Source organism: Biomphalaria glabrata, chromosome 14 (assembly GCF_947242115.1).
Source record: "Biomphalaria glabrata chromosome 14, xgBioGlab47.1, whole genome shotgun sequence".
NCBI lineage: Eukaryota > Metazoa > Mollusca > Gastropoda > Planorbidae > Biomphalaria > Biomphalaria glabrata.
The window spans coordinates 11,752,940-11,780,839 of NC_074724.1; the positions used below are offsets into that span (position 1 = coordinate 11,752,940).

Here is a 27,900-nt window from a genome sequence, read left to right on the forward strand (position 1 = left end):
TTAAGAATTAGATATATAATTAATATGTCAAAACCAAGAAAAGCGAAGACTGGTTTGAAGCTAGTCTACCAGAAATGGAAACTGCCACCACGAACAAGAGAGCAGCCATGCTAATCTACAAGAAGGATCCCACCCCAAGCAACTTAAAAAGGCTCAGAGCTGCACGTAACAATGCACAAAGAGTAGCGAGACAATGTGCTAACAAATACTGGCAGGAGCTATGCGAAGACATTCAATCTTGTGCCGACTGTGGTAACATAAGAGGACTATATGAGGGCATGAGAAAAGCCTTTGGACCTCATACCAGCAAGTGTGCTCCGCTAAAGTCAAAAGATGGCTCAATCATCAGCGATCGTGCGCTGCAAATGGAACGATGGGTAGAACACTATGCAGAACTCTACCAGATTGAAAACGCCATCTCACCAAATGCTGTTTCCAACTTCCCATCACTTCCAGTTTTGACGGAATTAGACGAAACGCCCTCAGTAAAGGAGCTGAGCATTGCCATTGACATGCTTGCACATGGGAAAACACCCGGAGGAGATGGCATTCCTGCTGAAGTAATTCAGGCTGGAAAACATGCCCTAATCAAACCACTCCATGAACTGCTAAGCTTGTGCTGGGAACAAGGAATGGTCCCCCAGGAATTGAAAGACTCCAACATTGTTACAATTTATAAAAATAAAGGCGACCGCTCTGATTGTAACAATTACAGAGGCATCTCACTGCTTAGCATAGTCGGAAAGTCTTTTGCTAGAGTATTACTAAAGCGATTACAGATCCTGGCAGATCGTGTTTATCCAGAGTCGCAGTGTGGCTTTAGGGCAGGTAGATCTACAACAGATATGATTTTCTCTCTGCGGCAGCTACAGGAGAAGAGCAGAGAACAAAAGCAGCCCCTCTTCATAGCTTTTATTGATTTGACCAAGGCCTTTGACCTTGTTAGCAGAAGCGGTCTGTTTGCTGTACTAGAGGGAATCGGCTGCCCAAATAAGTTAAGAAAACTAGTGTCAGCTTTTCACGAAAATATGCAGGGCACCGTTCAGTTTGAAAGTTCTTCCTCCAGGCCATTCTCCATTAAGAGCGGTGTAAAACAAGGATGTGTACTGGCCCCTACACTATTTGGCATCTTCTTCTCAGTCGTACTATCCAGTGCTTTTAAATCCCTGGAAGACGGAATATACATCCATAGCAGATCCGATGGAAGGCTCTTTAACCTGGCACGTCTTAAAGCCAAAACGAAAAGGCGTCGTATCTTGATAAGGGAGCTGCTGTTTGCCGATGACGCGGCACTCGTATCTCACTCACAAGGAGGTCTACAGAAGCTAGTGAACGCCTTAGCAGCTGCTTGTCAAGAGTTTAGCCTTACTATAAGTCTCTCCAAGACCGAAATCCTGGCACAAGACGTCGCAGAAATACCTATAATACAAATTGGGAACCACACCCTTTCAGTGGTGCAGGAATTTACCTACTTGGGTTCAACAATTGTCAGTAACCTAGACTTAGACATCGAGCTGACAAAAAGGATAGGAAAAGCTACCACAGCATTGGCAAAACTCTCCAAGCGCGTCTGGGAAAATGGTAAATTGACCACAGCGACCAAAATCCTAGTCTACAACGCCTGTGTTGTGAGCACTCTCCTTTATGGCAGTGAAAGCTGGTCAACATACATGTACCAAGAGCACAGATTGAATAGTTTCCACTTGCGCTGCCTGAGACGCATAATGGGCATCTCTTGGAGGGACCATGTCTCCAATCAGGAAGTTTTGAGATTGGCCAATATGAACAGCATGTATGCTCTCCTGACACAAAGAAGATTACGCTGGCTCGGACATGTCACCCGCATGCCAGATGGTAGAATCCCGATAGATATCTTATATGCTGAGCTTGTGGAAGGAGTCAGACCCAAGGGCCGCCCAAGACTAACATATAGAGATGTCTGCAAGCGAGACATGAGAGCCTCAGGCATCAGTGAAAGTATGTGGGAAAACATAGCCAAAGACCGGAGTGCATGGAGACAGACTGTGCGTGCTGGGACAACCCTTGCTGAGAACAAAAGAATTGAAGCGGCTTTAATTAATCAAGAGGGAAAAAAAGAAAGCTGCCCTGTCTGCTAGCCCTAAATCAGAGGCATACACATGTACGAATTGTGGCAAAGTCTGCCGTTCTAGAATTGGCTTGATTAGCCACACCAGATTCTGCCCCGTCTCAAGATTAAGCCAAAACCAGTGACTCACTTGGGCGCATCCATTGCCTTTCGAGACAAAAGGAGCCATATATAATATATTAACTCACCAAGCATAGCGAAATAATGATAAAATAAAAAAAACAAACAAATATGCATGAATTAAATGAAATGAAACACGCATATAGATATACATGTTATGTTTAATTTTATTTTTTTTTTTGAACAAAATTATGCATTATGACTTAGTGATCTTTTTAGAGCAATGACAATAAATGATATAGATCTAGTACGGGAAACTTATTACTATAAGAAATGATACTTTTATGTTTATCTGTTGATGATTAAGACTACAGTTAGATCTATACATTTCTAACGAATTTTGAGCGCTCTCTATTTTCGTAAAATCACACCACGAAGAGAAAGAATTTTATGAAGCTGACACAGATTAATGTCCCTTTCTCTTTCGCCATGAGGTCTTCTGAGTGGAGTCTACTGTCTACCAGAGATTTTTTGGCGTGTGTTTTATGATCAGATAGGACTAATGTCTGTGTTTATAACTCTTACCACTACCTCTGGCTCCAACTCTCTTGGAGGGAGGATAGGTCGAGTGTAACTAGATCACGAACGTCTTTGTTAAACGTTACGTAGCACCTGTTAAACTATCATGTTTCACAATCTGAAATTTACTTTGCGTAGAGTGGGGAACAAAAGCCAATGTATAAAGAAACAGATAAGAAGCATATACACTACTATTTAGATAATTTATGCATCTTTACTTTCGGAGTTCATTTAAAAAAAAACAACTCCTCACCTATTACACTAAATTTGTTTAAGATGTGTAGTTGTTGGGGGGGGGGGGGGGGGTAGCGACTCCACCTACCAACCCTTCTCTTCACATGGATCCACTAGCGCCCATGTATTACATTCCGTTACGGAGTCCAAAGCAAGTTTTTCTCTCCCGCCGTACCGTACAGGTGGCGATTGTCTCCGTTTATTCTTACGTACCTTTAAACCCTCGCTGCGCCGGCCGTCACACGCGATCTTTGTCTTTATGGCAGAACTAGGTGTGATGTAACATCACCTTCCCCTGCTCGAAGCTTCGCCGGCGCCGTGGTCATATTAGGTCATCTACTGCTAGGATCGCTGGTATGCTCATAAAGGGAGAAGGGCAAGGTACGGTGTTTTACTTGGTCAAAATTTATCCTTCTTCGCTTTCTTTGTCGGTTCGTTTCACCGACATGCAGTTCAACTGAGGTCTAGTCGGATGAGACTAAGACTGAAACGTGACGCAACATAAACCATGTCACGATCAAAACTCTCTTGGTTGTATCCTATAATGTCGGCCAGCTTGTACAGATAGTTATGTACGACAAAAACTCCCGTGGTTGGATCATATCGTGTTGGCCGGCAGTCTATAAGTAGTTACACCAAGAAGTAGTTACGTATGACAAATACACTCTGATTGTCATAGATTCTAGTCCCCCTCCCCTATTTGGTCCACAGAAGTAGTGACACAGTATTTTTATCTTGAAGCTCTTTCATCTCATTAAAGAGATTTGATAAAGCCTTTGATTTTCATCGCCCCATCCCTATTTGGAGCCATCACAAGGTTACTAACTGTGATGCCATTGTAACATTTCCCGAATCTGTTATAAAAGGAGTTCCCTTCCACTCTTCAGTCCTATCATTACTTTCTCTACCTTGTTGTAGATATTGCTTGTTCTTATATTGTGCATTGTTTTTCATTCAATATGATTATAAGTTACCGTACATAATAAGAGAAGGATAAAGAAATTGTACTTATAGCTACCATATTTTTTTTTAACAGCAGCATATGGAGCTGATGAAAAAAGATACAACATGGGCCACAACTGCAGAAATGCTTGCAGCTGCCACACTACTGCAAAGAGACACCTATACATTCTCACCAAACCACAACAAAACAAAATACTCATGGCTATTATTAAAACCTTTATTTCATGATGCAAACACATACATACTATCTCACACAGACAACCATATATGCTGCAACATAACACTATTGCATACAAATGGTAATCACTTTGATGTGGTTGTACCACAAGAGGCCACATGTAACTGTTTTTTGCCAAATCCACTGCTTGGAGTATGATGCTTTAGCCTAAATTTTTAAGTGTTGATTAATATTTCATCTTACAATCAATTCAGATTAGATCTATTTGGCTATTTGATTTTTTTCTTGCATGCTTTTAATATCTTAAATAACATTTAATGTCAATTATTTTCATGTATTTAAAGTCAGGGTACCGGTATCTATTTATTTAATTACTTTTATTTTGCCAATAAAAGATATTTTGTTAGGCTTAGAGTTATTTTTTTATTTTTCTATTAATTTTTTTGTCTGTTGTTATTACTTTAACTACATGATTTTAATTTCGATTTTTAGTTATTTTTCAAAGTACAAAAGATTGTTTGCATTTTAAATGAATTTTAATATTAGATCTAATAGCTGCTAGAAAGAAAGACAAAGCAGCAACAGAAAAAAGTTGGCAAGTAATTCAAGGGAGATAGTCTAGTACTAAGCCTTAAAACCAAAATGGCGTATTTCCAATGACGATATATGGTAATAAGAAATAAAACTTAAAAATATATTTTTAAAAAACTATTTATCTCCGAGGAAATCAAATTACATATTTGTAATCTGCATTTTTTTCTGCATATTCTGAAAATATAAGAGAAACCTAATTTAGCGTTTCTAGTGTCGTATACTAATACCAAGTTTTTGTTTGTTTTTGTTTCAATTATGCAAGCTATATGTAGACAAATAGTACCTGCCAATAGAAGTCGAAAGTCTTCAGTATAAAAGTGTAGATCTATAATTAGTAAAGGTATAGATCTAGACTATAGATCTCACAGTCTTGTTTATGTTTTACAAAATGAAAGGAAATTTTAGATCTATCTTTAAAATGTGTATTCTTCATTAAAAGTATAGTCAAACGTATATTTAAGAGAGTAAACTATTGAACTCTCAATGATTTAAATCTAAAAATAACGAAAATAGAGTTTATTCAATTTATTAGTCAAAAGCCAACATCTGTTTTTTTTAATTTTATTTAGAGCCGAGAGTTCATGACCTCGATACGCGTTGCCTTGGTGAATACTGCAGGCGTGTAGGTGACAAAAAGCAATAAAATATATTTTATAATCAAATCGAACGAGTGAATGTAATTGTTTATATAACATTGTTAGTTTAATTTTATGTAGCTCTAGATCTAGAATCTAAACAATTAGAATGCAACAGTAGCCTATTATTGTAAAAGACTATGAACACTGTAAGCTTGTGTCGAGGTAGATACATTAGGTGTAGTGTGTTGACCTAGATACATTAACCATTTTTCATTCATTATTTCGTAGTTTTGTTGTTAACAGGTCTAAATGCGCACTAATAAACCTTAAAGAAAAACTTAAATTGAAAATAAAGACTTAAAATTAAAACCAAATCGATAGATGTAGGCTTAAATGCTTTAATAAAACACATTGGAAAGTAAATTGTATTATTTAAGTAGTTTATTAGTTTAATAATATGCCTTTATAATGCGCGATATTATGACCTATGACGCTCATTTCATTTGTTTCACTACGCGGTTCATGTAATGAAGCCACAAGTTACGGAAAAGTATGTCAAGACATTTAAAGCTATTTAGATTTAGAGCGAACGATTTTATGTCAAAAGTGTTTTGTAAACTCAAATTCGAAGGTTAATTTCAATTAAATAATAAAATGAATAGACACTAATTAGTATGTTCATGTATAAAAGTAAAAAAAATATGTTTTCTTCTATAAGAGCTAATTTAGACCTAGACATTTTCATCTCTGCGCATGCGTGACCTCTTTGTCTTATCTAATCATGTAGACATGGCTTTGTGACCTAGATTCAGAACGTTCCATTTTTAAAGTTTACCTTGGTCTACATGACTTTAACTACACCTAGTTACCGATAAAGACTTAAAAATGTAAAAGTTATATCAACTAGGTAACAGCGCTTTTAAGTTGGAGCAAAACAAAAATATATTCACTGATTTGTCTATTGAAATTGACACCAATCGTCCTTTTTAAATTGCAAAACATTAAAAACGACAACAACAAAGGAAATCAAACGGAAAAAGGCTTAATAACACTAGGAAAAGAAAAGGGGGAAAAAAGGAAAAGGGGAGAATGAAAGGTATATGTAGATAAGGTAAGATCAGTAGTTGAGGCAATCTATTTATTTAGAATCCCTATTGTCTCTAATAAAATCAAAAACAAGAAAAACAAAAAAACAAAAAATCCTCGGGGAGGGGGATTTCATTTCGGAAAGGGGTGTGGGGTGTGGCTTGAACCCCAACCAACCCCTCAGGCTAAGCCCATGGTTTGTGGTGATTTTTTTTTGGTTGGGGGGGGGGGGGATTCGCAACGATGTAAAGAATATGCCTTCCAAGTTTTATCAAGATTGGTCATTAGTATTTTGTTTCTATAATTCTGGCCAACATTAGACATTTTACAATTTGCTTTGACTATAGGCCTACACGTTAAAAGATATTGTATTCCATGAACTGTTTGATATTGTTGTAGCTCTAGCAGTGAGTGGAGCGAAAGTTTTAATGTGACTGTGACCTACTTGAGCACATGACTCAGGTAAATGACACAGCTCAACGTGCTGCTTAGAAGTCGACTGTGTCAGTGGACTAGAGACAGCACTCGTTCACGCAAATTAACTGGTATTGATCATGTAATTGAAAACCTTTGTAGAAACTATATATTTTCTGCCGGGGGGGGGGGGGGGGGAGGGAGAAAAAATCCCCCCCACTCCAAAAAAAAAATCCTGGCTACACCCATGTTAAAGAAACATGTTCAAACATTTTACCAGACAGACAGACAGACAGAGTGCGTTAATATAAGATTTGTAAAAAGAAGAGCCTTCATTACCTAGGAGAGACATTCTTATTACCTAACCTTCCTGTTTGAGTTTTACGTTTCATTTGTGTAGCACAAGATACTGAAATAGAGAAGAACATTTCTATTATTTAGATTTTAAATAAGGATTGATTTTCGTTTTTAAGATATTAACGTGACAGACAGTCAGACTGATGAACAGAAGGACAGGCAGGCATATCGGCAGACAGAAGGGTAGATTGAAAGACAAACTACACAAAACTAATACAGATTTTTAATTTCAGGACAACTAAAAAAGATCTACAATGGTTTCTGTTGCGAGGTTGCGTTTCGTTTCTTTGGTTTAAAACTTGAATTAGTAAATTGTGCTGGAAGTACCTTTTTCCTTATATGTCTTTTCCATTTTTCAGTTCTCATATTAAAAACTGACACTATTAGGCTTTATATATAGAAAACAAACAAAATTTTTCTCAAGATTTAAAGTAGTCGTTGCACAACAAATTTTCAGTCTTCAAGTTAATATAAAATAGTTTTCTATAGTCATTTTTTTTTTATTAGGCATAGAGATTTAAATGAGATAGGAACACGGACGAACATACAAACCACAAAAAAAAAACAAGCAAAAAAAAAAAACAAAACAAACAAACAAACTAATAGCTACACTTTACCTCTCGATGGTATTTATTATAAACCTAAATAATTATAAATAAAAAGCGTACCGTAACTTCACTTTTCTTGTTGCTTTCTGGTAGTGGTTGTACAGGAAGGTTTTCGAAATTCCACTGCTTAGCTAATAGAGTGTAGCTGTACTTATATAGAAATCTACCCAGCTATCGGTGTTTACTTAAGAGAGAGAGAGAGAGAGGGAGAGAGAGGGGGGAGAGAGCTAGAGAGAGGGGGAGATAGAGAGAGAGCGACAGAGAGCCAGACAGAGAGAGAGGGAGAAGGAAAAAAACGAGTTAAAAAAGAGATAAAGAAGACTGTAAAAGGGGCGGGAGAGATAAAATATTGATCAATAACCAGATAGGAAAAAATAACAGGCCTTCATTTTGTTAATATGGCTAGCAGAATAAACAAAACCTGTTTATGTTATGAAAGTTTGACATTTGATGTATGTCATATGCTCTCAGTTATTTTCAACCCAGATAAGGCCGTGTACTAATTTGAACTATTTTAATCCTTTAACTATCATGTCATAACACCTTATTAATATTAGCCGCACAGTTTTATAGATCATCTCTTCATTAACTGTAAGACTTATTGACTACTTAATAAACGTAATGATGTGTCCTTTACGCTATCAAAATATTTACCTTGGGAATTATCTTTTTATTTAGAACTAGCCCTCCCAAAGTCTCTTCTGGTCTGTATTAGACACTATTTCACTTTGTTCACCCCCTCCTTTTTTCGCCACGCCCCCTTCCCTTATACACTTGAATTTTAGTATCTGGTATCTGTTACATCTAATGGCACGGAGCTCTATATAACGCTACCCCACCCAAACACATCCCTTTCTGTCAGCGAATTCGATTATCCATAGCGCTTATTCCCCTACACAATTCTACGCCTTAGGAAGTAGTCCTACATACAATTTTCTTCCACTTTCTGTTGTTGTTTTCTTTCGAAATATTTGAAAGACTCTTTGATTACTAAAGTAAGTTTCGCTTTGTAGTTTGCGAGAGAATGTAAGCCTATGTATATATATATTAATATTGTGATGAATGTTTAATTCTGTACTGAAGTCAACTGTAGATGATGGTTAGATTTCAATCAATTACTCAGCAAGCGTTTGTGTTTCTTGTTCGGGTGTATTCAATGTAGTTGAACGACAACACAAAATAAACAAACATCGATTTTTGAACTGGTGAAAAGTTGTGGTCAACACTGATGAACAATGAACAATAAGTTTAATCTGATAAAAAGCCACAGTCAGAGTCTCTGTCAAATAAAGCACGTCTTTACCCAAGAGATTCCTATCGCTAACTGATTTTCCAGTCTCTAACCCAAAATATCCCAAACGTCACTAGTCCCGTTCAATATACGTCTTCTATGGTGCGTCTCTAACTAACTAATAATATAAACTAGGTGCCAAACAATATATAGTATCTACAAGTGGGCGTCATTGTGACACTTTTATATCGCTTATTGCTCAGTTTCTTTTATGGGAAGGGAAAAAAGCAAGACATTACTATGATATGGAAAGCAAATCTCCATGTTCTATTTATATTACGTATTTACCTTGTAATGGAAAGGTACACATTTCAGACTGTCTAATGTACATCTTATCAATTTTTTGTGTGTGTTACTTCCCCAGTAATCTTATGACTTAGCTGGACTCAAGGGCGTTCTTAAAATCCCGAAGTTCAAAATTCCAGTTTTCAATGAAAATATTTTAGCACTGTGAAAGGTTGATTAACCATCTTTTGAATCTATTGACGTCATATTCTACATAAATTTTTAATGTATTAGTAAACATGACACTTCAAATGGTCATATGTGTTCATTTGTTTTCCATACGCGTTCAGTGGACATATTGGAACCCGAGTATGTGACACTACCTTATTGAAACTGATATTACGAGGAGAAGATTGTATTTGAGTTGTGAAAACTATTTGAGCATTACTGATGGCTTGAAACTATATAATTGATATTATGTGATGCTAACACTACTTTTGGGAAAGAATATTGTATTTGATATGGGTAAACTATTTGAGCATTATTGATGGCTCAGAGCAATATATTTGATGATATGCGATTTAAACACTGATTATTGAAAAGAATATTGTATTGGATTTGTGAAAACTATTGGAGCATTATTGATGGATTGAAGCAATATATTTGATGTTATGTGATGTAAACACTTGATTATACATGTGTTCTAGCAACTTGAGCTCACATTAAGACATATATGAGCGAGATGATTATCGTGATCATGATTCTGATGATGAGAAATATAGGTCTTTGACTTTCATGAGGTAGAGTTGTTAAAACATTGTCATTATTTTCCCTACGCAAGTCATTGAGACAACGTAGATATTTATGATTGATATATTTCACTTGCTTTGATTTATTTGAAATGACATTGACAATATTTTTCATTTGATCATGTAACCCGACGGGGTAAACTAAGTACATTAGTATACGAGCATTTTTCATAGCTGCTCATTCAGTTGAAAAAGTGAGTACACACTGTGAATTCTGTTGATAAATTGAGTACATATTAAAAGCATTCTATTGATAAATTGAGTATTTATCATGAAAATCTTGTATAAAGATAAAACACATGCTATTGTAAATAATGTTGACAACTATTAGTATTGTCTATTTGTTTAGTCCATCACATTGAATTTTTTATGGGTCAGTAACCACAAGTTAAATACGATGGACGTAGGTTTAATGTCAGCGTATTGACACTCTCTAGTGGTCACACCTTTCGGGGGAACTGAGTTTGTTTACTAAGTAGTTAATCTTTATTAGGCGGGGGGGGGGGCTGGACTACAAGAGCCACACCTCTAAGGTAACCAGGTATATTTCTAGATGAACAACTCCCTCCCCCTTTTATTTGTTTAGCCCATCACATTGAGTTCATTGATTGACAGGTGACCCCAAGTCAGATACGATGGACGTAAGCACTCTCTAGAGGTCACACGAGGGAACTAGGTTTGTTATTGGGGGGGGGGGATGAACTAGACTTTACATAATAAATTCGTATTACATACGTAGCAGCGATGTCTGGCACATTTTAAAAGCTTGTCTTGACCTTTGAGTGGTCTTGTAAACACGTAATATTCCTTAACTACGTCACGCTGATAATCTGTCTAGATGTGCGAGTATATCTCCAGAGGTAGAAATGAGCACCCCCACCTCCTTTTGTTTGTTTAGTCCATAACATTGAGTTCACGGATAGGCAGCTGACCACATTAAGCCAGATGTCAGCGTGTTGACACTTTCTAGAGGTCACATCTTATGAGGGAACTGAGTTTGTTTACTTGGAGTAGACTTTTTATTAGGGGCGGGACTACAAGCCAAATCTCTATAAGGTTAATCTGATATGAGTTTGTTTATTATGAGATAGGTTGTCAATCCAGGGTCTGGACCACAAACCAAATTGTTAAGACATATTGACACTGTCTAGAGGTCACTAGATGATGACACTAAGTTTGTTTACTTGAAGAGAAATGTAAATTAGAGCGCTGAACTACAGGACACACCCCTACAAGTATTTTGTTACACAAGCCACGGGTATAAAAGTGGCTTGCAAGGGCATTTAGTAAATTAAATACAAATAATAATGGCTGATAAAAAGTCATCACTTATATGGCGTTACTTTAATGTCAAAACAATGGACAACTCTAAAGCAGTTTGCAATGCTTGTAAAATAGTAATGTCACGTGGTAAACCAGGCAAACCTAAAGACTTCTCAACCACCACTATGATTAGTCATCTACGCTCGAAACACCCAGACTTATTCAACGAAATGACTGCATTGAAATCAGCATTAAGTAATATCACTGCCTGTGCCAGTACGTCTACGAGCTCCAGTGATTCCTCAAGCCTCACACACAAGCAGCAACCAGGGATTAAAGAGGTCTTAGACAAAGCTAAATTGTGGGATATAAATAGTGATAATGCTAAACGCATTCACTTGGCCATAGCAAAGATGATTGCAACTGACATGGAACCTTACCAAGTAGTTGAGAAGCCTGGATTTATTGGACTTTTAAAAGTACTGGAGAAAAGATACACTGTGCCTAGTCGCAAATATTTTACAGAACGTGTTATTCCAGATATCTACGACAATATTTCCTCAAAGCTTCGTGAAATGCTATCTGATGCTAAAAGCATCGCTTTCTCAACGGACACTTGGACAGCTGATAATACCACCGAATCATATTTTGGTTTAACTGCCCATTGGTTGAATGAGTCATTTGACCGAAGCAGCTATGTTTTGCATTGTACAAAATTTAATGACCAGCATACGGCTGCAAATTTGCTGTACTTAAGATATTTACTAAGCCATTATCTGTATTAGATACAAACCAGAAGCGGTTTGTGACCTTTAAAACACGAGCCTAATGACAAGTTGATGGTGTCAAATACATAAACACAAACATCTAACCACTATACAACTTAGATTGTACTTAAGAAAGATTTACGCTATAAAACCAAGAGTGAACTTTTCCTTTGAAAGATTTACATTAGTTACATATAAGTTTATATATTCTGCATGAGTTATCCCACATTCTACTTTACAATACATACGCACACACCATCTCATGTTACAAATATTAGTTTATGATAAGCATATCTGTAAAAAAAAATGCTGTTTATTTTAATCTATCAATCAGTGATAGAGTTTAAAGTAAGAAAGTAAATAAAAAAATAATATGAATATAGGTATGTTATATAAAAGATTTGCAAAAACTTCAGTAAAACGAGCTGTTTGAGTCATGTAGGTATCCGGCTCCGGCTCCGGCTCCGGCCGAATATCTTATTTTACTATCCGGTTATATCCGGCTCCGGTCGGATATCAAAAATTACTATCCGGTGCACCCCTATTGTCTACACAGACAACTATATTTTTTTCAAGTATTGTAAATTCAAATGAGACCATATATTAGCCTCATCAATTTTTTGATGGCATGATAAGACAAGTGCAAGATATTGTAGCATACATTGTATATTAATTAATTATTTTCTCAAACGAACATGATTATGAACATGAGTTGTATGGAGCTCAAATTTTGAAAGATTTTTGTAATATCTTTTTTTGAGGGAAAGGGCGTAATGTCACAGTCTCGGTTGACATTGACTGTTTTATGTGGAGAGACACGTAAGAACCCATGATATAGAAACAGGAAGTAAGAATGACTAAATTGACTTTTAGGTTAGTTAAGTAAGATCTTTTGGTCCGTTGCACACGGTAGTAACCTTAAGTAAGTCGGGTGAATAGGCACTGAGAGTCGTTTTTTTTACCCGCTGTGATGCTGACGTGATTTAATAAGTAAAGTTATATGTATATCTATTCCTGAGGACTTAGTATATTGGAGATTTTTGATACCGCTGTTAAGCTACCGCTGTTAAGCGGACGTAACTATATTTCTATGCATTTTATCCTTTTTGTAACTACTATGAGTGCAACATATTGTTTTATTAAATAAACGTTATGTCTTGTTTGCCAAAACTCGGACTCACACAATCTACACCATTCTACAGCATTCGCGACACATTGAGAGTGATACACGTTTCTACACCTTAGTGACCAGTCCCTTGTGTAATATTAATACACATCAAACACCCTAACGTTTACAACGGTGGCCCCCAAACGAGTTTCCAAATTTTTTAAAATACTTTAAATATTAAATATTACGCTACTGCCAAGTTATCTTGCTATTCATGTTGTTACGTAAGCTAGTTACCCTGTTGCATGTTTTACACACATATTAACCCTTTCCGGCGGGGTTATTCTTAAGGAATAACCTAATTATATATTATTATATTATTAAATTATATATTTTTTAAGTATAAAATCTCATGTCATGATGTCGAATGTCAAAATGCAGGGCCCCTTAAGAGATTACCCCCCCTCCCGCTGGCCCGTAAATCCCTAGCTAAGCCACTGCTTCTAGAGGCTTACGTTTTAAATAATTAAAAATGTTATCATCAAAACAACACCTGCCTTGGAAGCAAGTAACATAGTTCATCCTACTCATATTGTCACGTATCAATTAAAATACACCTAGTCTAGGGTAAAATAAACTTAGGATTAAAGTCACGCGCCGGAATAACCCATGACCTGAAGAAAACCATGACGTCACATATCCGGTGACAGCGTAACATCTGGCGGGGTATGATTGAATTTGGTTAAAGCAAGCGTCGGGGATGCAGCGAAGAAAATGATTGGGTAGAGAAGAATCTAGAGAGGTTAGTTGTGGAAGAAACTTCATAGAGATAAGACGTATTTTAGTTTAGAGTTGTAACTTGAAGTGACAAGTCTTGTATTTTATTAGATCCAGTATTATTCTGAATATATTTTATTATTGAGCTTTGAAAGAAGATATTCATCTGATACAGTTGTATTTCTGTACATACTGTTATAGTGTACATTATTGTGATTCCAAGTTTTGAATTAAAGTTCTGTATTTGAATTAAAAGGATCTTCGTTAATTGAATCTCTAAGACTTCTTTAGATCTAGAGATACATCTACAGAATCCCCGGCACATCACAGTAACAATATATCAGCACCATCCGACGAATAGGCATTTTCACCAACAAGGGAAGAAACCTAACCTACATAGACATAAATAAATATAGACTGGCCGAAGGAAGTAACTTCATGTAACTTGAAAACATGTATATCTATTGTATTCGGATTTCCGAATTGTGTAAAATTGCATGATCTTCATTCTTAGAGATTAAACAAAACTCATAGACATAAATAAATATAGATTGGCCGAAGGAAGTAACTTCATGTAACTGAAAACATGTATTTCTATTGTATTCGGATTTCCGAATTATGAAAAATTTCTTGATCTTCATTCTTAGAGATTAAACAAAACTACACTGCCTCCTTATTTACAATATATATATATAGGTGTGTGGCTGAAATAGATACGAATACTTAACTTTTATACTGCTCATAAATGCTGTATAATAAAGTACACATAGTTGCAAGTCACAAATTTTCATTTCAAAAAACTCTTAAATCGGCCAGTCTATATGTATGTATGTCTATGAATACATACAATTCACGAACATAAAAGATTTGAAATGTGAATTTAAATGGACCGTTAAAAATGAAAACAAAAGAGAATATTATTAATTTTTATTTTGTTGCATCAATCACAATGTCAAAAAAAAAAAAAAAAAAAAAAAAAAATTATTTATCATATATTTATTTTCATAGACCATGTTTTTGCGTTTTTCTTAGTTTCTGTAGGTCCTGAACGTGTTACCTTTCCGCTCTGTAGATCATGCTTTCCCTTTAACTTTTCAAGGATTAAATGAAATGGTGTCTGATCACATAGATCTACAACAAAAAAAATGCATCCATATTTGTATTATGTGTATATAAAGAAAATGGTTCCGCAAGGTTGTTAATGCCGTAAGTGGTAATGGTTCTAAGCCCGCCATTACCTATAAAATGCTTCTAAAGGCAAACAGCCTCTGACATGTGACGGTATCTCCCCTGATCTTCTGAAACATGAACTGCTCTGCAAATGTTGGCAAGAAGGTATTGAGCCACAGGATCTGCGGGATGCAAAGATCATCACCTTGTACAAGAACAAAGGTAACAGAAGCGACTGCAACAACTACAGGGGAATCTCTCTCCTAAGCATTGTAGGCTTTGCTCGAGTGATACTTCCCAGGCTACGAAAACTTGCTGATCGAGTCTATCCAGAATGTTAGTTCAACGAGATCAACAATTGACATGATTTTCTACATCAGTCAACTTCAGGAAAAGTGCAGAGAGCAAAGAATGTATTCATCGACCTGACAAAAGCCTTTCTTCTAGTCAGCAGAGAAGGCCTCTTTAAAATCTTACAGTTAATAGGTTGTCTACCCAAGCTGCTAAATATTATTGTCTCTTTCCACCAAAATATGATGGGTACAGTGCTGTTCAACGGCGCCTGCTCCGAAAGTTTCAGTATAAACAGCGGAGTCAAACAAGGATGTGTCCTGGCCCCTACTCTCTTTGGAATATTCTTTTCAATGTTAATCCACCACGCATTTGACAAATCCACCGAAGGCATATATCTTTTCTCCAGATTTGACGGCTAACTTCTAAATATTGCTAGACTGAGGGCCAAAACTAAAACCAAAACCACTCTAGTAAGAGGTATGCTCTTTGCGGACGACGCAGTGGTAGTGGCACACACACAAGAGGAACTTCAGTCACTAATGTCCTGCTTCTCTAAGGCTTGCAAAGAGTATGGCCTAACCTTTAGCACAAAGAAAACTAATGTTATGGGACCACCTGCTACAGCATCACCATACATCCTCATTGACGATAACAAGCTAGATGCCTTAAACGAATTCTGCTACCATGGGTCTACAATTCAAGGTGACCTGTCACTAGAAGAGGAGCTCAAGAAACGCGTAGCGAAGGCCGCATCCACCATCGCTAGACTCAGTCCAAGAATTAGGGATAATAATATGGAAAGAAAAAGTGTGTAATACTGAGATCCTCTCGAGAACGGGCCTTCCCAGCATCTTTACGGTCCTCAGCCAACGCCGCCTGCGCTGGCTCGGACATGTTCGCCGGCCGGAGGACAACCGCATTCCGAAAATCATTCTGTACGGGCAACTTGAGTCTGGCTCAAGAAAAACCGGTTGCCCCCACCCCCGTTACGATGATTTGATAAAAATGGATTTAAAACCAGTGAACATTGATACTGACCACTGGGAAGACATAGCTTTAGACCGCACTAGTTGGAGAGAGACGATTACCAAGAAAGCTATAGACAGCGAGAAAACATGGGCCTAGGCTCTTCAATAAAAGCGTGCCATGCGGAAAATGGTCAGCTCATCTACCACCGAAGAGAAAGCCACCTTTACATGCATTATATGTGGACGGGAGTGTCTCTCCAAAATAGGGCTCCATAGCCATATGAAAAAATGTTCGAAATGAACCATAGTCGTTTCACGACTGAAGGAGGCCAATGATGTTAAGAAAATATATAGAAATATATAAAAATATAGAAAAGTAAAAAAAAAATTAGATATTATATATTCTGTTTAAAACAAAATTATTTATTTCTCTATTCAGGATAAAACGATCAAACACAACATTTTCTCACTATCAAGTTATAAACGTCAGATGAGTACTACCTCGTGGTAAAGTGAATTCCCAATTAGCTCAAAATAGATGTCTACCACGATCCATGTCCGTTTCTGATTAGCCGTTGTACGTTGAGTTCATGTCTGTTCAGGATAATGAATTTTATTATACAATTTACATACTTTTTTTTTTGTAAAGTGTAGTCCTAAATTAGTTCGAAATCATCTGTCATGTCAAGAAACTTTTAGAGAACTTTGAACGAAAAATTTCACGTCTACAGTAAATTTAATGCAGATTTCTGTTTCCTTTTTAAAATCATTAAAATATTTTTACTAATCATATATCAGCTAACTCTGTCTATCCGTCTAATATGCACTTTGAATACTTTATTTTCCTACACCCAGTCTCGGATCAAGATGAAATTTTGCACAATTATTTCTTTTACCTTACAACACAAGAATTAAAAAAACAAACAATTAGTTAATTAACTACTGATAATTAATAATTTTGTTTATAATTAATCATTGGTATCTCAAACAAGAAAAAAAATGTACTTGACTGAAGTGGTGGTGTAATCTGAATAAGCCCCCTTTATTTTCATTACCACCTCACTGGTTGAGTGGTTAGTATGGCGGCTTTAGGAGGCTTGAGACATAAGTTCGAATTCAAATCGTCCCCCCCCCTTATTTTTAAATAATACCTTTAAAAAACGATTACGGTTAAATTCCTCTAGATATCCTTTTCTTTCTCCCCCCCCCCCCCTTCCCGCCCTCCATTTTCCCAACTGGTTCAGACAAGTGATAGGGTTATATCGTATTTAGAAAGCTAAAAGTATGAAATAGCGCTAAGCAAAAATAATTGGTAAAAATATTTTAATGGCACAGATTTATGTTCTTGGTCTAGATCTATTAGAAAACTAATTACATGACAGATCCAAAACTAATTAATGCAATTCCTTCCAGACTTTTTATTTTAAGTTTTCTTTTGTGTGTTTTTCTAGTTTTAATTGTAAATCTGTGTTAGGACACCAAAACAGAACCATAGTATTATGCGAGGGACATTGGATGCAAATATAGGTTTCGTACGTCCGTAAAGGACATTACGTGCTCATATAGGGTCTTCTTTTTCACATACCTTTTATAGGATAGCTACTTGTGTACTGTATTGTGAGCTCTTCCAATGAACTTGTTCATGTTTGTAATTAAAAAAATATATTGTTCATGTATATTGTCCTGAAAGTAGTTCTAAAGATAATACGATTCTTATCATTGAAATATAGGGACAAATAAGTTAAATTGATTGAAATACAAAATCAATTCTTTCTTTTTTCATTGTAAAAACAAACGTCGGTATCCTACTGTTGTAGATTTATCAAAACCAATGGAAAAATATTTAAGAAGTCCTTAAAAAAAAAAAAAAAGCTTTTCCAAGGGGAAGGACTCCGTACTTAGAACTTTATTTCTCAACAATCTAGAAGTTATTTCCATAATTCGATATCAAGCAAAATAATTAATTACCATTAATTAATTAACTTCATTTTTAATTGACTCATGTTTAGTAAGGTATAGTAAATTATTGTTTATAGCTTCAACTTGATCCGATAATGAGTATGGGAAAAAATGTGTACACTTATCTAGGGGGACCAAACCCTATCTATCTATCTATCTATCTATCAATCTATCAATCTATCTATCTATCAATCAATCTATCTATCTATCTATCTATCTATCTATCTATCTATCTATCTATCTATCTATCTATCTATCTATCTATCTATCTATCTATCTATCTATCTATCTATCTATCTATCTATCTATCATCGAGTGGTAATCATAATACTTATCCTATGCTTGTAGACATTCATTTGTTCTTCATTCGAATGTTTCGAAACTTTTTTTCTTTCTTTCACAGCTGGAAAAAGGAGAAATAATACATTACAAAAGTAGTAAGTTTGGAATTATGTATAAGTTCAGCGAATAATCGATTGTTACATAGCATAGATCGAGATATTTTCCTCACGTCTGTTGAAAAATAAGAAATTCTAGTCATGCCTACAGTCTACAAAGAAATAAAATAGCAAAAGTAAACGTTGTCATAAAGAAGAATATGAAGCTTACAGTTTTCTCACTTTCCGGCAGTTGTTTCACAAAGATAATATGGAGTCAGAAAAAGAAAAGCGAACAGCTTAACAGTATTCAATAAAAGCTTGAGAGAACTTAAACTGTCGGCAACAGGAACATTTTCGACGTAAAAACATCCTGACAACACTTCCAATACTAAAAAAGCAATATATATATATATATATATGAAACAGATTATGTAATGGGGATAACTCCACATTTACAACCACATATCTCAATACAGTAGTATTTGTTTCCTTTTCGAAAAATCTATATAATTAACAATAATTGACAAATTGGTTAATGTTTTGCATGAATCATGTTTTCTTAAGTATAGTAAACAATTGCCTCTTTACCTCCTTGTTTGTTGCAGAAGCGTAATATTTTTTAAATACATAGATTATCAACACTCCTTATCTAATGTACACCAGATACTGCACTCTCTCAAATCTACAATTCAAACTGAATATTCAAATTATTATTAGTAAAATCAAAATGACGTGGTTTCACAATTCTAGAGATATTAATATAAACATTAGAAGAAACACTTACTTTCACCTCTTATAAGGTACAAGAGACAAAACTCATGCTTATTTAGCTGAAACTTGTTCTGTATTGATAGTTTCACCCAGGGTCCACCACGAGGAGGCAAGCATGAGATTTCCTAGGACCCCGACATCTCTCCCAATTTGATTGAACAATTGGCGAAATTGTTTTCAATCAAATGAATTATTCATGTATAATCCTTGAATGGACCATCGCTAATTTCTCTTCATCATCATCATCATCACTCCTTTGAGTTCCTCATGGAACATAGGGCCTCGACAAAAACACGCCACTCTCCACGGTCTCTTGCTAGCTTTTTGATGGTGTCCCAGTTCTTCCCGGTCTTCTCTGCTTCTTCAAGTACACTGCGTCGCCATGTTCTTTTTGGTCTTCCTCTGCGTCTTGTTCCCTGGGGGTTCCACTCTAAGGCCTGCCTAGCTCTGTTGATAGCCCAGACAACAGCAGAGTAAGGCAAATCAACATGGGGGGGGGGGCCTTGATAGTCTAGACACCAGCAGAGTAAGGCAAATCAACATGGGGGGGGGGCCTTGATAGTCTAGACACCAGCAGAGTAAGGCAATAAACATCTCGGGCCTTGATAGTCTAGACACCAGCAGAGTAAGGCAATAAACATCTCGGGCCTTGATAGTCTAGACACCAGCAGAGTAAGGCAATAAACATCTCGGGCCTTGATAGTCTAGACGCCAGCAGAGTAAGGCAATAAACATCTCGGGGCTTGATAGTCTAGACACCAGCAGAGTAAGGCAATAAACATCTCGGGCCTTGATAGTCTACACACCAGTAGCACAAAACCAGTCTTTTCGCTTGATTATACCAATCTAATATAACTGTTGCAAGATAATAGATTGTCCTTAGCCATCATTATTATCTTAAGAATGTTTAATTTTATTGCAACGGTTGGTGTAGAGTGACGCATTGCATTCAACCATTTACAGACTCTGTCAACACAACGCGAACCAATATTTCCTTTCCTTGATTTTGACATTTTTGAATTTATCCTTTTTGCTATATCCTCAAAATTTTCATCGAAGGTTTCCACCTTGAAGTCCTGCATTTTAATTTCTTCTAGTACTTCTACGAGTATCTCAGTGTTTACAATAAAAAAGTTGTTCACGTTGTAGTGATGAATTGATCCTCCGCCAAAAGCTACATTCTGAACTTCATTGAAATCGTATCTGAAAATTGAAATTTATAATATGTTAATTGTTTTTATCAGACCAGATTTTCAAATCCCCAAAATATGTGCCCAGTAGCTGCTGTAGCGGGACCATAACTTTACCCTCTAAGTCAAAAGCTCGCTTACAGTGTCGCTGAAATTAATGACAGCTTTATTTCTAATTTGTAAAAATTTCACCCTAATTATTTCCCCTTTCTAAGATCAGTTTTAACACTTTCTCCCCCAAAAGACGATGCCAACGTTTATTGACCCCTTTAAACTAAATCGATTTTTGGATTTATAAACTTTAATTTTGCGCTACGTAACAAGAACATGCATTTCCCTACAATTCTATACCAAATATAACATTTTCTGACAACAAACAAAAAGGTTATTGAAGTTTAATCGTAAAAGGATAGTGAAATACAAATTGATAATTCTATCGCAACAAGAAAAATAAATACAAAGAGAAAGAGTTAACACCAAACTCCACCAGTTTCCTTAGTTTCTGGAATGAATCCATCACGTTGGCGAACGACACTGCTGGTGTCCATATCACTTATCTTCTCTTGACGCAAGTAAAGACAAACAAGATCTAGAAAAAGCTCCGGTCTTTGGCGCCATGCGTCTGGCGGTCATCTTTGACCCTACCTGGCCATTACGTGCTCACCTACTTAACCCGCTTTTCCGGTCGTGGTTTACTCCTCGCTATGCTCCTTTCTTCACCCCTACCCACATTTCTCTCTAGGTCAAGAAATTAATGCTTTAACATGGCTTTTGCCATTTCAAGGTGCGACTTATAATCCTCTTAAGTCGACCTATTCATGTGGTGGAGCATCTTTAATTACTCGATTTTACCAAAACCACAATTCAAGTCACATATTCCTGGAACCTCATGGATGGACACGTTTCTCAAAAAACGTGACAACGTCTCTAACAGTTTTCCGAGAAATTTAACAGTGGATGTATATCTTTGAAAAAAGAATTACCAGCTCGTTGACCACACTCGGAAAACTCTAAATTAACAGTTGTAGTTTTTGCAAAGTATAAAAAGGAAAAAAAAAATTTGGCTAGAGAACTAGACACTATTTTCTTGAACTGACCATACGTCTTCGGCAGGGCCGGTCCTAACAATTGCGAGGCCCTATGCGAAACTGATTGCTCGGGGCCTAGTCAGGGTGGGAATAAGGATAATAAGTAATAAGTGACAATTAAGATTTTGTATTAGAAAAAAAAATTGACTTTGAATTTTATTTATTCTTTACTAAGAACAAAATTGCGATCAAATTAATTTTAATTTACTAACCTTGCAACCTATGCCTTATATATATGCCAGTGACTATAAAAGTAAATAAAGAATTGTAACTTCTGATTAAGGTGAAAAATCGTCTGATTATTACATTTTATTACATGAAAGCTGACAATGGTTTTTTTCTTTTATCGCGCGTAGGATTGGCGTTTTCCGTAATGAACTAACACCCACAAATGACAATTTGGACTATTTTTCAGGAGATTTCAATAAATTCAGGAGATTTCCATGACTTTTTCGTATGTATTTTACAATTTAATAATTACACCTAGAATTAGCGCGGGGCCTATGAAAGCGCGGGGCCCACTGCGACCGCATAGGTTGCAGTGGCCTAAGACCGGCCCTGGTCTTCGGGTATTTCCGCAAAAAGTCATTATATTATTCAGTGTTTTTTTTTTTAATTGAATGTTTTTCTTCTTTTTATACAGCTTTATTGAAAAATAAAATTCGTAAATTTAGAATATGGTTAAAATAATTTTTTTTTAATGTTTCCATAAATAGGAAATAATCCAACCTAAAAAAAAAAAAGCAAAGTATTCAACTAAATTCTCCGAATTCTCAAAGTGAAACCGGAATTTTAGGAAAACATTGATCCAAAGAAAATTCTTATCATGTTTCATTGAGTCTTGTTACACTGTGTTGATTTCTATAAATAACAAAAATTCTGATCTACATACAGACTGAAACATGACACAGCGACGTTCTATTGTTGACGGTCTTGGAACGCTGCATCTAGTGTCACGGGGTTTAGTTTGTTTATCTGTTATTTTATTCAGCTGGTATTAGGACTTCAAGGTGACTTCAAGGTGACAACATCGAAACACGACTGTGGTTCCCTTTATGCATGAAATGTTATTACATTGTCGAACAGTCTGGACTTAATGCTTCATTTGTTCTTGTGTTATTGTTTTCTTTGCATCAAACTTGTGTTGTTTAAAAAATCGCCATACAAGATACTCAAACACCTAATGAGTAATTGTCCAAGCCAGGCACATATCTACTACAGCAAAGCAACCATTACAGTATGTACTTTTCAATGTCGTCTCGATGGCCGCGGGTTCAAGCCTTGCCCATGGTCTTTCGGAAGGTTTGGTCGTAATAATATTTTATAGTGAAGGAATAACCGAAATAAACTAAACAAATAACAGGATACAAAATAATACGTAGCACTATAGATTACTATAAATAACATACGCTAGACCAACATACAAAAACAGATTCTTAGCATTTGCTTTACATATATAAAAAGAAGATGTGTTCTGTGTTTTTAGAAATAAGTTAAAGAAGTCGATATTCAACCTAAAGTTAAATTAAACTGTACAAATCGTTACCTGGGAGAGATGTTGTTTTCACTTGACCTTCCTGTTTGAATGTCAAATTCCATTCTTGTAGAAAGCCTACAAAATACTGAAATAGAGAACGTTATTATTATTATTTTAAAAAAGTGTTTACTTTTTTTTATTACATGGAAGTGAGTTAGATGGTAATAGACTGACCGTTAAAAATACGGACAGACAACGGACTGATAGTTTATACAAAACATACTCGGTTTCCCCTATTGTAAAAAAAAAATTAAACAAAAATTAAAAATATCTAACTAAAGAAAAAAAAAAACAACTTACTGTAACTTGACAATGTCTTGGTACTTCCTTTCGATGGTAAAACAAGGAAGGTCTTTGAAGTGCTACCTGGTGGGCTACTACTTAGTTCATACGTGCAGCTGTATTTATATATATCTACCAGGAATCAATGGTTAGCAACATGAAAAACGGAGACGCGCGCGACAGAGAAAGAGAGACGTTGAAAAAAATGTGGGGAGAGGCAGTGTGTGAGTGTGTGTGTGTGTGAGAGAGAGAGAGAGAGAGAGAGAGAGAGAGAGAAAGAAAGGACTTCTGAGAAAAAAACAACTAAAGACTACTGATGACTAGTTCAGTGAAAGGGGAAGAAAGAGTGAAGAAGAATCATGTAGCAGAAAAGAAAAAGGTCATCCATTTTGTTAAAATTGATTCACTGTGTTATATGCTACATATATATATATATATATATATATATATATATATATATATATATATATATATATATATATATCATGGGCGTAGCCAGAAGGGAGGGTTCTTGGGTTCTTGGGGTTCAAACCCCCCCGAAATGAAATCCCCTCCCCGAAGGGGGGGGGGGGGGCGGACTTAAGTGACTGATTTTTGCTTTCATTTTGTTTATTTTAGGTGAGATTTTAATTCTAAATCATCCCTTACCACAGCACAGCCGAGGGGGTTTTGAGTTAAAAACCCTCTACCAGGGGGTTTTGAGATTTAAAAAACCCCTATCAGGGGGTTTTAAGATACAAATCCCTCTACCAGTGGGCTTTGAGTTTAAAACTCCCTACAGGGGGGTTTTGATTTTTAAATCCCCTACCAGAGGTTTTTGCAGTTAAATCCCCCTCTTCTATAAAACAAAACAAAAAAAATGCAAACAACAATCCCCAAATTCCAACAGCACGGTTAAGGAAGATTTTGATTTTAAAACCCCTTCCAAAATTTACGATAAACCCCCTCTACAATATAAAAAAAAAAAAAATACACACTAAAAATTTTATGAGCGTAGCCAAAGGGGTTTTGAGTTTAACCCCCCCCCCCTCCAGTTGGGGTTTGAAGCTAAAAAGTACCTCTTCAATATAAAATAAAAAGGAAATTACACACTATAAAATCTATGAGCTTAGCCAAAGGGGTTTTGAGTTTAAATCCCCCTCCTCCAGATGGCTTTTTCTTTAAAGTTTAAAACCCCTACAGAGCGTTTAGAGTTGAAAACCTCTCTCTTCAATATTATTTTAAAGCAAACTACAGTCACCAAATTCTATGATCGTAGCTAAATGGGGTTTTGATTTAAAAAAAAAAACAACAAAAATCTCCAGAGATTTTTTATTTTAAAATCCCTCAACAGATGATTTGACGAAAAAAATTTCCTTTTCGATATAAAATCTAAAGCGAAATACAGGCATGTAATTCCAAGAGCGTAGTCAAGAAAGGTTACAAATTTCTACCAGTGGCTTGGGCGCCATTAATAAAGTGTGAATAGTTTTCTGCCGAAATTGAAAAACATTAAGTTAAATGTGGCTCAACAAAGATGGCTAAGACAGATTTTAGTCATAGAGATCGGGTCTAAATCAAAGAAATCCTATGCCGAACTGAGAGTCGAACCCTTAGTAAGATTGTGACAGAGCGTCGCATGAGGTTTTGCGGGACATGTTCTCCGACAAAATGAATTACGCCAAATAAGAGTTGCGGAAACAAATTGCCGGAAAATGCGCCGAACGGCGCGAGAGGGTCTAAGTAAGTAAGAATAGCACATTAGGTTTGTGAAATAAAAATTTTTAATAGCAAGATAATGAACTGTAGATACCTCAGAATATGCATTTTGTTGGCTTTCAATACCAGAAATAGTGCTCGGCGCGGGGCTTAGCCCCGCGCTGGGGGAGCCATAGGAACTCCCCCAGACCCCCTTGCTAGCAAGGGCGGGAGGTCTACAATAAACGTCTTCCGAAAGGGTCAGAATGTAATAAAAATTAATTATGTACACACACACACACACACACACACAACACACACACACACACATATATATATATATAAAACTTTTTTTTGTTTCTCTCCATGTTATATCAGAACTTTTCCAATGGTAGCTTGTTTATAGAAACACTAAAGTGTGTTTGACTGGGTAGTTCATAAGACGTAGTCATTGTGAAACTTAACTAGAAGAGGACGTGATTGTGAGTGCCTTTTTAATTTCTGTTAGTTGATTGTGGGATTGGGAAAGGAAGACGATGAACTAAAGTAGCCTACTAGCCGGATATGACCCTTAGCCCGTGGGCCTTAGTTTTGGTTATTACTGATCTACTGGATTGAATTTAGATCTATATTAAATGTGGAGAATGTTCCTTTCACATTTTTTTAGGTCACGAAACTAAAAGTAGAGTGTGAAAATGGGTTTACCCGTTCAGCTAACATATTCAAATAGAAATTACTGTGAAAACGGGTTTACCAGATTTGTTAAATTGTTTCAGTTGTAGGAGGGCCATTAAACAAGCACTATGGTCTCCGCCATCATCTAAGCTAAGTTTTATCAAGATTGATTTTTATTCGGGACATAAATACTTATATACATATATGCATACAGACATACATAGTAAAATACATACATACGTCATGGGCGTAGCCAGGGGGGGGGGGAGTCGGGGTTCAACCCTCACCCGAAATGAAATTTACCCCCCCTGTGGGGTGGGGGTGGGTGGTTGGTTGGAATATTGTGACTGTTTTTTTTTCTTTAATTTTGTATATTTTAGGTGATATTCTAATGTTAAACCATCACTTGCACTAGCGCAGCCCTGGGAGGTTTTGAGTTTAAAATCCCCCATCATGGGTTTTTGAAGTTAAACCCCTCTCTTCAATAAAAAAAAAATTAAGCAATGAACAGTCACTAATTTCCATGAGCGTAGCTATGGGGAATTTTGTGTTTAAACCCTGTCTCCAGAGTTTTTTTATGTTAAAAATCCTTTCTTTATTATAAAACTAAAACTAACTACAGTCACCAAATTATATGAGCGAAGAAATGGGGGTTTTGAGTTTAAAAACGTTCTCCAGGGGGTTTTACGTTTAAAAAACTCCAAAGGTTTTTCGAGTTTTAAAACCGCCTTACAGAGAGTTTTGAGAATTCAAACCCCTCTTCAGTATTAAAATAAAGAGGAAAAAAGAAGACAAAATTATATGACCGTAAAAATACAACAACACCACCAGTTGAGTGCGAATTTAAAACCTCACAACATATGGTTTTGACGATTAAACCTTTTCAATAAAAAATCTAAACCAAAATACAATTACAGAATTCAATGAGCGTAACAAAGATGGGTTTTGAAGTTACCCCCATCATACACAAGACAAAAAAAACAAAAACAAACAAACTACAAATGCTAAATTTCATGAGTGTAGCCAATAGGGGTATCGTGGTTACCCTTCCCTACTCCAATAAAAAACTACAGTAAAACTAAAGTTATCAATTTCTACCAGTTGTTGGGCTCCATTTATAATTTGGTACTAGAAGAATAGCGGGATAAAGCACCGTAGATACCTCAGAATATGCCTTTTTGTTTTAGTTTCAAATACATGATATAATGCTCATAGCGCTCCCACAATCCCTCTAGCTGACAAGAACGGGGTTTCCGCTGATTTTCCTCTAGGATTAAATTTTTAGGGTACAAAAAAAGTCTGATAGAATGAAGGTTCAGAATGCAATGAAGATAATTTACGTGTACTCACACACACACACACACATATATATATACACATACATAACATACATACATATATATATATATATATATGAGGGAGAAAAAAAGCATACTCCCCAAAACGTTCCCCTAAAAAAAGCCTGGCTACACCCTTGACATACATACATATATTAACACATACATAAGCCTTACTTTGTGTTTTATACTATAGATTTCTAGTTAAAAAATAGTATTTGTCTTTTCTGAGCACAACATAAGATCTTCAAAGTATGATAGATCTAGTCAAATCAATATAGTAATTAGTAGTATGGTTGGTATATATACTATAGAGAAAAGTTTAAAGATTTAACGCTCTCTTCGCAATTATTTTACATGTTCGATGGACTTATTCATTTTGCTCATTTGTATTTCATTACCTTGTTATGAATAAATTTCAATAACTTTTTTTGTATGCAATCAAGGAATGTTATGTCAGGTATAATTATAAGAGAATGCAAGCTCATTTTATAAAACACAAATTAAAGTTTATGATACCAGAAATTAATTTAATTAAATGGGGTCAAATCAACGTTGGTGTCGTTAGTTAGGA

The 27,900-nt window shown here is 36.0% G+C and overlaps 1 long non-coding RNA gene across 1 annotated transcript; it reads right to left on the reverse strand.

The window, feature by feature from the left end:
- Positions 1 to 14,909: 14,909 nt before the first annotated feature.
- LOC129922693 (uncharacterized) lies at positions 14,910 to 23,868 on the reverse strand. The gene is made up of 6 exons (XR_008774594.1): positions 23,656 to 23,868; positions 23,365 to 23,440; positions 19,554 to 20,743; positions 18,016 to 18,792; positions 16,932 to 17,024; positions 14,910 to 15,129 (listed from the first exon to the last, which is right to left on the reverse strand). It is a non-coding gene; the product is annotated as an uncharacterized LOC129922693 (long non-coding RNA).
- Between the last annotated feature and the right edge of the window lie 4,032 nt (positions 23,869 to 27,900).